Source organism: Zingiber officinale, chromosome 4A, assembly GCF_018446385.1.
Source record: "Zingiber officinale cultivar Zhangliang chromosome 4A, Zo_v1.1, whole genome shotgun sequence".
NCBI lineage: Eukaryota > Viridiplantae > Streptophyta > Magnoliopsida > Zingiberales > Zingiberaceae > Zingiber > Zingiber officinale.
This window is the reverse complement of record NC_055992.1, coordinates 112,843,744-112,854,094: the sequence shown is the minus strand read 5'-3', so window position 1 is coordinate 112,854,094 and position 10,351 is coordinate 112,843,744. Positions and strand designations below refer to the sequence as shown.

The following is a 10,351-nucleotide window of genomic DNA, read 5'->3' as shown; positions in this document are numbered from 1 at the left end:
TTGGGATAAGGCAAATCATTGTTTGAAGGTAGACATTCGAGATAAGATTGAAGAATCTCATGAAAAGTCCGGACTCCGTTTGCCACCACGAGTCGATAATTTACACCATGAAGTGTGCTTAATTATTATAAAATTCGGAGACAAGACCTATATTGATATCCCTCTCACAGGTCAACAAAGATTCAAGTTTATAATGCCTGAACCTATTATAGGTATCAAAACAAGATGTCCTATAGTATTGCAAATCCACTGATCTAGGGGGAATAAGTTTGAAGGTGTTTTTGCTAAAAGCTTGTTGCATCGCAGCATTTGGAAATCTAGGATCAGTGGGAGGTTGAGGACGTGAGGAAGGTACAGACGATCCTTCGCCCGATTCATGAACCTTTTGTTTCTTTCTGTGGGATAGAAAACAAATGCAAGAGATGCACACGGTTTGACAGTGAACGGGAAGGATAAGCAAAAATTCAAGGGCAATGCAAGTAATGCAATGCACAAAGACACACAAGAACCATATAGATTGGGTCAAAATAGGGCAAAAGAACAATAAGGTAGAAAAGAGGACTTTACCTAGGGTTAGGGTTTGGAGTCCGCATTTTGTATGAGGACATGGAGGCGAGGAAAGGAGCTGCCCACGGTGCGTCGAGGCGAAGAAAAGTGGAATAGTCCTTCAGGAGAAGCACATCGGTGTGACGATCGGGAGCAGACGAAAACATCGCACAGGAAGTCGCCGAGGGCAAGACGTCGAGAGAGAGAAAGGAAGAAATAGAATGAGATCGATTCGGATCTAAGGGTTTAGAGCGGGTTTAAGGTCTCGATCGATCGGCCGTCGATTGAGAGTAAGTGAATCGATCGGTCGATCGATTCTGCTTTCTGTGAAAATGTGAGCAGGCGTCTCAATCGATCCAACGATCGATTCAAACGGGATGAATCGATCCATTGATCGATTAAAATGCCTTCTGTGAAAATCGAATAACGTTGTCCAATCGATCATTGATCGATTGAAATGGTATGAATCGATCCATTGATCGATTCAGATGCCTTCTGTGAAAATCGAAAAACGTTGTCCAATCGATCCATTGATCGATTGAAATGGTCTGAATCGATCCATTGATCGATTCAAGTGCTCTCTGGAGTGAAACGTGAACCTCCCAATCGATCGACGGATCGATTGGGAAGTCTGATATTTCTGCATTTCTGAAAGCCTCTCAGATCCAAGATTTGGAAATGCACAAATAATTGTATATTCCTCTAAAAATCACGAAATTTGGTGTAAACACTATTCATGTCTCATATTATCAAGGAAAAATGAAGGTTTACAAAAAGTGACACTCCCTAGATAAGATTTACACAAAATTAAAAATTGTTCAAAACATCAATGATTCGAGTGAGTCTTATCAAGGTTTCAAAAATAAGTATGGTGCCTATGGTGATTTTAAAAATTTCCAATCATAATCGTAGGGTAACGTACACATGATTTGTACACGTGCTTTCCCTATGATTGGACAAATGAATGTTTCATATGAAAACCATTTTTCTTGACCAAAATAATGCATCATAACAAGCATTATGATCAAAGTAAATGTCCCTAGCCTCTCACCCCCATCTAAATCACGTTAAGAGGACAATCCTATGTTTTTGTGAGAGGCACAGCTTAAGGTGAATAAAACTTAAAGAGCTTTACTTATGAAGTGATCATTGAGGAAATGATTTAATCGATACAACACATTCCAATTCCCTTCTAAGAAAGCTAAATTCAACTTCGGGAAGAGGTTGGGTGAAGATATCGGCTTAGTTTGATTTTGATCCAACATAATTTAAAATGATATCACCTCGAGTTACATGATCACGAATAAAATGATGTTTAACCTCTGTGTGTTTCGTTCTTGAATGATGAACGGGATTTTTGGTTAAGTTGATTGTACTCACATTATCACAAAGAACTTGAACATTGTTATAGGTAAGTTTATAGTCTTCTAAAGTATGAGTCATCCACAATAATTGTGATACACACTCTCCCATGGCATATATTCCGCTTCGGTTGTGGAGAGAGCTACACAATGTTATTTTCTACTTGACCAACTTACCAAAGAGGACCCTAGAAATTGACAGCTACCACTAGTGCTTTTGCGATCCAACTTGCATTCGGCATAAGCGGAATCGGTATAGCCCACTAGGTCAAAAGTTTCGGTTCTAGGATACCAAAGACCAACATTTTGAGTCCCCTTGAGATAACGAAGAATTCGCTTAACGACACTCAAATGTGACTCCTTGGCACAAGATTGATACCTAGCACATATACCTACGGCGAAAAGTATATCCGGTCTACTAGCCGTGAGATAGAGAAGACTTCCTATAGCACTACGATACACTTTGGAGTCAACTTCTTTCCCCTCAGTGTCTTTATCCAACTTAGTATTTGTGGCCATGGGGGTAGATATTTCCTTTGCATTTTCCATTCCAAATTTCTTAAATAGCTCTGTGACATATTTGGATTGATGAATGTAAATGCCTTCTTTTGTTTGCTTAATTTGTAATCCTAGGAAAAATGTCAACTCACCAACCAAACTCATTTCGAATTCACTCTCCATGTGATTAATGAATTCATTTAAAAAATCTTTATTTGTGGAACCACAAATAATGTCATCTACATATACTTGGGCCACAAACAAATCATTACCATTATTTTTCAAGAATAAAGTAGGATCAATTTTTCCTCTATGAAACCCTTTTGATACAAGAAATGTTGACAATCGTTCATATCAAGCCCGAGGAGCTTGTTTTAGTCCATATAAGGCCTTTTTAAGTTTATATATATGTGTTGGACATTCCAAATTCTCAAATCCCGGTGGTTGCTCAACATATACTTTTTCTTTTATTACACCATTTAAAAATGCTGATTTTACATCCATTTGGTACAATTTGAAGCCCTTGTGGGCGGCAAAGGCCAACATCATTCTAATTTACTCCAATCTTGCTACGGGTGCATAAGTTTCATCATAGTCCAACCCTTCTACTTGATTGAAACCCCTAGCGACCAATCTAGCTTTGTTTCTTACCACTATCCCTTTATCATCAAGTTTGTTCCTAAAGACCCATTTTAGATCAATAATTGATTTGTTGTTAGGCCTAGGAACTAAATCCCAAACTTGACTTCTCTCAAATTGAGATAATTCATCTTGCATTGCTAAAATCTAATCCGGATCAAACAAGGTATCATCAATGGTTTTTGGTTCTATTTGAGATATTAAGGCGACTTGACTTCCTTCATTTCTAAAGTAAGATCGAGTTCTGACTCCTTGAGTAATGTCTCCTACTACTTGATCTAAGGGATGATTTACATGAGTCCTAGTAGGTCTTGAGTCTTGATTTGTTATAATTTCGGGTTCAAGTGGCAAAGGTTCATTTTTCTCACCATCACTTTCTTGATTTTCTTCTCCTTGATGATTTACCTCATTTAGTGTTAGTTTCTCTAACTCAAATTGTAATTCTTCATCGTTTGTTCTTATAGAGTTTAAAGAGGGATTTTCTTCAAATACAACATTTAGTGATTCTTCAACTAGTTTTGATCTTTTGTTGTAAATTTGATATGTCTTGCTATGACTTGAGTAACCTACAAGAATCCCCTCATCCGCCTTAGCGGAAAACTTTCCTAAGTGATCCTTGGTGTTTAGAATATAGACCTTACACCCAAATACTCTAAGATGCTTAATTGTAGGTTGTTTACCAAACCACAATTCATGAGGTGTTTTTCCTAGAAACTTATGTATTAAAGTTCGATTTTGGACATAACAAGCCGTATTAATTGCTTCGGCTCATAGGAAACTATGTAGTGAATATTCATTTAACATGCTCCTAGCGGCCTCTTGCAAAACCCTATTTTTCCTCTCAACAACTCCATTTTGTTGAGGTGTTCTAGGGGTTGAAAATTCATGTTTATATCCTTTTTCTATACAAAAATTAGTGAATCTATCATTTTCAAACTCACCTCCATGATCACTTCTTATTTTGTTTATCTTATGAGCCTTTTCATTTTCTACTCTATTACAAAAGGCAATCAAGGTATCTAGAGTTTGATCCTTATGTTTCAAGAAAAACACCCATGTATATCTAGTGTAATCATCCACAATCACAAAGCAATATCTACTACCATTTAAAGAAATATATCTACTACTATCAAATAAATCCATGTGAATGAGCTCCAAAGCATTTGAGGTACTTACAACATTTTTACCTTTATGAGTAGCTTTGGTTTGCTTACCCATTTGACATGCATCACATATTTTGTCTTTAAAACTTCAACTTTGACAATCCGTTGCACCAACTCCTTCTTTGAGAGGTTTTTGATATTCTTCATGTTTGTGTGAGCGAGTCTCCGGTGCCAAAGCCACGTCTCCTCTTCTTTGGACATGAGACACTTAGCAAACACATTAGTAGCACCAAATAGTTCAACTTGATAAATATTCTCTCTTCTATGGCCTATGAGAATATTGGTGTTTAGTTCACTATGCTTGATTAGGCATTGAGATGAGTTGAACTCCACTCCATAACCCGAATCACATAGTTGACTAACACTCAAAAGATTAAAAACCATGCCTTTCACTAATAACACATTTTTAATTATAAATTTTTCGGAAATTCTAATATCTCCAATTCCTATAACTTTTAACTCACCACTATTACCAAAAGAAACGGTACCTTTACTTTTGTGTCTCAATGATGAAAATTTTGATGAGTCCCCCGTCATATGCTTAGAGCATCCACTATCTACGAACCATGTTGTTGGATGCTCCCCCTTCGTGCATGCCTGTTTAAACACGATGAACCAAATGTTTTGGTACCCACACTTTGGGTCCGGTAGCATCAATAACAAATTGCTTGGGTACCCAAGCTTGAACAACCTTAACCCTTGAAGCATGGTTTCTACTAATTAGGGACATAAATTTAACTTCCTTATCTTGAGATTTAAAACCTAGTCCCGCTTTGTTGTACACGCCTCTTTGAGCTCCTAGAATCATGTCTAAGTATTTTGAGCTTGAAGTAAATTTTACTAGAGTACATCTAAGATCATCAACTTGTGATTTCAATGATACATTTTCTTTTTCAAGATCATCAACATCATTTTTGTCATTTTCATGAAGCATGCAACTTTCACATGGCACAATTTCATTTTTGAGTGATTTCAATTCATTTTGCAATCTTTTAACCTTCCCTTTTGATTTAGCTAGTGCATTGGTTAAGCATGCAATGGTGGCATACATCTTATCAAGCTTGGGAGAAATTACTTCATCATCACTAGATGATGACTCACTTGAAGACTCTACATCTTCTTCATGACTATCTTCATCTTCACTATCTTCTACATGACTTAAGGCCATGAGAGCCATGTGCTTTGAGCTCTTCCTTTCATCTTCTTCCGATGAGCTTGATGATGAGTCATCCCATGTGGCTTTCAACTCCTTCTTCTTTTTCTTGATCTTTTCCTCTTGCTTCTTCAATTTTGGACACTCCGTTTTGTAATGCCCCTTTTTCTTACATTCATAGCAAATTACATCAGTCTTATTTTTAGAATCCACAAGAGATTTACCTTTTCTTTTCTCATCATTGAAGATTTTCTTAATATCCTTCTTGTCAAACTTCCTTGAATGTCTCATCATTCTTCGAACGAAGTTTGCCATTTCACTTGATGATAGCTCTTCATCACTATCTTGTTCGGATTCTAAAGATGACTCCTTCTCCTTTTTCTTTTCCTTGTGCTTCTTTTTGCTCTTTTCACCTGCAACCAAGGCTATACCTTTCTCCTTATAGCTTGTGTTAGCTTGCTTATGCAATTCAAGTTCAAAAAATAATTCATCCAATTTCACTATTGGCAAATCCCTTGAAACCTTATAAGCATCCACCATGGATGACCATAAAGAGTTTCTTGCGAAAGATTTTAACGCATACCTTATGAGATCTCGGTTCTCCACACTCTCTCTAACTGAATGAAGACCATTTAGGAGTTCCTTGAATCTCCCATGTAGTGAGCTTACCGTTTCTCCATCCTTCATGGTGAAGTTTTGAAGTTGATTTATCAACAAATCCCTCTTTGCAATTCTTGAATCCTTGGTGCCTTCATTTAGTTCAATAAGCTTATCCAACAAATCCTTGGCACTCTTAAAGGGTCCAACTTTGTTGAGTTGTTCCGAGCATAATCCACATTGAAGAGTCACAATCGCCTTTGCATTTGCTTGAGCCTTCATTTTTTGTTCAACAGTCCACCTTGATGACTCAAGCATTTTTCCATTTTCAGTTGGCGCCATGAATCCCTCCGTGATTGAGAACCACATATCAATTTCGGTCATGAGATAGTGTTCCATGCGGCTCTTCCAATAAGCAAAATTGCTACCTTCATAGAATGGTGGTCGTGAAGTACTATGTCCCTCCTTCATTGACATCTTGTAGCTCTTTAACTTGTGCTTTCTTGACAATGAATCCTCAAAAGCAAACCAACGCTCTGATACCACTTATTAGAATCGGTTGAGCTAGAGGGGAAGGAGAGCAAGGATCCACACCACCCACCACACTTTCACTATCCAAAAACCCTCCTTCTCGGAATCACACCGAAGGTGGAGAAACCTTACAACACTTACAATACTTCCTCTCCCAAAGGAAATAACTCACACTCACTACAATGAAGAAGAGAAGAGATTTACAAACTTGAAATAGCTTCTTCCTTGTGGCGTGAGATTTGAAAGCTTGGAGAGATTGAGAGCTCTAACTTCCAACGCTTGAGAGATCTTGAGCACTTCAAAGATTCTTCACACCAGAGCAATAGAATAGTAATTTTTGTTGATTAGTGCTTGTTCCTCTTTCTTCCAGCGTTTTAAACATCAAGAAAACTAGTCATTTCTCACGCTGCCGTCGCCGTGGATCGATTGAGATTATGTCCCAATCGATTCACAAGTATCTGTTGGAAGCCATCGTGTCAAGATCAACGGTGCAGATTCTTTTATTTGACTTGGATCGATTGGGGCAGAGTTTGAATCGATTCAGCCACTTGCTCATGAAATCGCAGCTTCGTGAATCGATTGGCCGATCGATTCAATCACCTTGAATCGATCGGTTGATTGATTCAGGATGATTTTGTGCTTCGCACAGAATGTTCATGGATTGATCGGCCGATTGATTCAAAACCTTGAATCGATCGGCTGATCGATTCAGAAGGGTTCTGTGCTTCGCACAGAATGTTCACGGATCGATCGGCCGATCGATTCAAAACCTTGAATCGATCGGCCGATCGATTCAGAAGGGTTCTGTGCTTCACGCAGATCCTTTCCATCGATCGGCCGATCGATTGACTTACCTTCAATCGATCGGTGATCGATTCAAAGGCATTCGCCTCAACCATGTCTGAATCGATTCACCAATTGATCTCGATAGTGAACCTAACACACATATAACCTTGTGACTTACAGGGCTTCTTTTGCCAAGAATCCGGTCCCCGACCTTCTCGGACTTCTCTTGCATTTGGTCTTCTAACTTGCAAGAACCCTTTTTACCAAGAATCCAGTCCTCGACCTTCTTGGACTTCTCTTGCATCTGGTCTTCGACCGCAAGAAACTCCTCCTGCAAACTCACGGTGAATGTTAGTTCCAACGTATTAACCTAAACTTAAATAATTGTCAACACATTGAAACTTCCAGGGTATGATTGCACCAACACAAACTTCTTCCTTCGAGGCTTCTAATAATTTTAAATCATGACAGTTAGATAGGATGATTAATAAAACAAGTGACAATTTAATTTGAAATAAAATCTAACAAATACCTCATCTTGGTTCACTATCAAGTGTTTTGGCCAAGCCACATGGGTTCATCTGCATCACCAATTACTTCAAATTCACTTGGAATTGGATATGGCAAAGGTGCTGATTTTTCTACTGCTTCATCAATGGAGACTCGCATGCAATTATTGGGAAATGAAACACGATGAAGCATTTTATCAGATTCATTGCCACAAACAATTGTACCATGTGCAACAATATTTGTGCTAGATTCCAATGTCAATGCAACTGGTTTTCCCTAAAATGTAAAAGTTGCAGGTCACAAATAGCAGCAGGTCATAATTAAAAACAAGTTAGGAAGAATATTCCAGTATCGACACAAAATAGTAATCTTGTTTTCATCTTGTAAACTGTCAAGAAGTCGTAATTCTCCTCCATCTGCCAATTTTATTGTTCATGCATCTTCGGAAGGTAACCATCAGTATTGCTGGTCACAGATGTTCCTTTCATTCTATAGTCTCATAGCTTAAACGAAAAAATACCTTTTATTTCCATGGAAGCAATCTGAAGATGTTCGTAAGCTGATTATTCATCTGAGTTTAGATTTGAATCCTCATAGAACAAGTGACCCTACTCTAATGGCTGAAACACAACATATCATCATTAGTCCCAACTATTTGGGTCGCTCCAATAAATTCTTCACAAGGCAATCACTAACAATATTCGAATCTTTTATACTGCTTTTACGCTAACTATATTTTACTCAGTCTCCCTTACCTCTTACACCGCCAACTCTAAGTGATTTATTATATAATAGTATAAACATTGAAGCTACCATTTCAAGATTATTTGAGTATCAACAAGGTTCTTTCTGTGGTTGGATCAAACCTGGATTGGTTCAGCATTGAGTACATATGCAAATCTCCTTTCAGTCTCAATTAGATCATGCCAACCAGAAGCTTGAATCTGCAATGATACTGTTTCCTTAGTCGCTGAGGAGTATCAAGTTTTCCTGTTCCATAGCCATGAATGAGAAAAAAAATGATCCGAGGACTAGAAAATATCAATGTCATATAAGATAATATTCTCCGAGTTAACAACCTGAGGAAGATCTGGGAAAGAAATTAACCCGATGGCTTTCCTTCTAGATCCCGACCAGTATAGAATTGGGAGTTCCCAAGCTTCAGAGTTCAGGCACCTGCTAACTGAACTATGATAGTCATGATAAAACAAGACCATGAACCAAAACTAGTCTACAGATTCATCGACATGAACACAAATTACCAATGGATCACCACTGAGGTACATGGACAATATTTATAAGAAGAAGAATCATTTATTCGGCATGTATAGTACATGAACTTGTAGAGTTATTCTTCCTCAAAGGTTATAATGAACCATTACTTTTATTCGTCTCTGTTTATTGTGAAGGGACTTTAGTTGCCATCTTCAGCATTGATTGTAAACACTAGAGGATAGCTCTTACAGCGGATTGCATGGATCTTGCTTCTTCCGGATGTAGATGAACTTTAAAGGATAGGCACAACTTCAGCTGCATAACCGTAGAGTACATGCTACTGTTTGTGCCCAATACTTGAGTCTTGCTTTAACTTCATCTGGATCGTCTCCTAATAAATACACCAAAAAGGATGAACCGAATAGCCATACTTGAATTCGGCAAAGTTGTTGCTTCAAATCAATGGCAAAGGATGAGAAACTCACAAAAGGCAAAGTAGCATGAACCATGATTTGTTGCAACATTAGTAGGATCAGATGTCGAGATTTAGAAGAAAATAAGAAAAGCTGCAACTTTTACGCATTTAATGGCGGAAGTTGATTTAGGGCAAAATTGTAGAAACAAAATAGTCTTTCACCCTTCGATTCCAGTAGAAAAATCAAAGCGTCAAAGTTTTAAATAGCTTGTGGGGAATATCGAGCACGCCGAAGAGATAAATCAATCGAGGCAAAACTGAATCGTCTTTGTCCATCCTCCAAATTGCTGGAATCACTGGGAGGGAAACGAGAGGATCAAGTATTAACATGTGTTTACAAGATGAATTGGGCATAAAGCAAACTATACCGTTGCGCAAGCCTATGCTGGATTCCTCGGTGTTGATGCTGTAGAGGATGCCCTTGTATCTGATCTCGCTCTTGGAGGTCAAGCTTACGAGGCTCCCGATGTAGGAGTCCGCCGACGCCCCGGATCTGGAGGCCGAAGAGGAGTTTGCTGGAGAGGAGTTGGATGGAGAAGGCCGCGTGAGATGAGGAGTTGGGAGAAGGGTTCGGGATCAAAAATGATCGGAAGATAGAAGTTGGAAGAAGGGTTCGGGTTTTCTACTCCTTACCTAGATCCAACGGTTTGTATTAATCAAGATTTAGATGAGATTTTAAACATAGACAACACTTTTTATAAAACGTTATTGTAGACACAAAAAATCAGTCTAATAGACAACGCTTTTTATAAAGTGTTGTCTTTGACCCGTAAAAATCACAAATAGACAACGGTTTTTAGAAAAGCGATGTCTGTTAATAAGAAAATAATGAAATAGACAACGATTTTCACTAAAAGCGTTGTTGAAAAAAAATAGA

General features: G+C 38.2%; 1 long non-coding RNA gene across 2 annotated transcripts; it reads right to left on the bottom strand.

Annotated features, from left to right (window-relative positions):
- Positions 1-7,879: 7,879 nt before the first annotated feature.
- Positions 7,880-10,041, bottom strand: LOC121973567. 2 transcript variants are annotated; one of them, XR_006109663.1, is made up of 5 exons: positions 9,843-10,041; positions 9,637-9,770; positions 8,864-9,565; positions 8,651-8,774; positions 7,880-8,404 (listed from the first exon to the last, which is right to left on the bottom strand). It is a non-coding gene; the product is annotated as an uncharacterized LOC121973567 (long non-coding RNA). The 2 variants fall into 2 exon arrangements; XR_006109662.1 differs by having other exon boundaries at positions 8,864-9,770.
- Between the last annotated feature and the right edge of the window lie 310 nt (positions 10,042-10,351).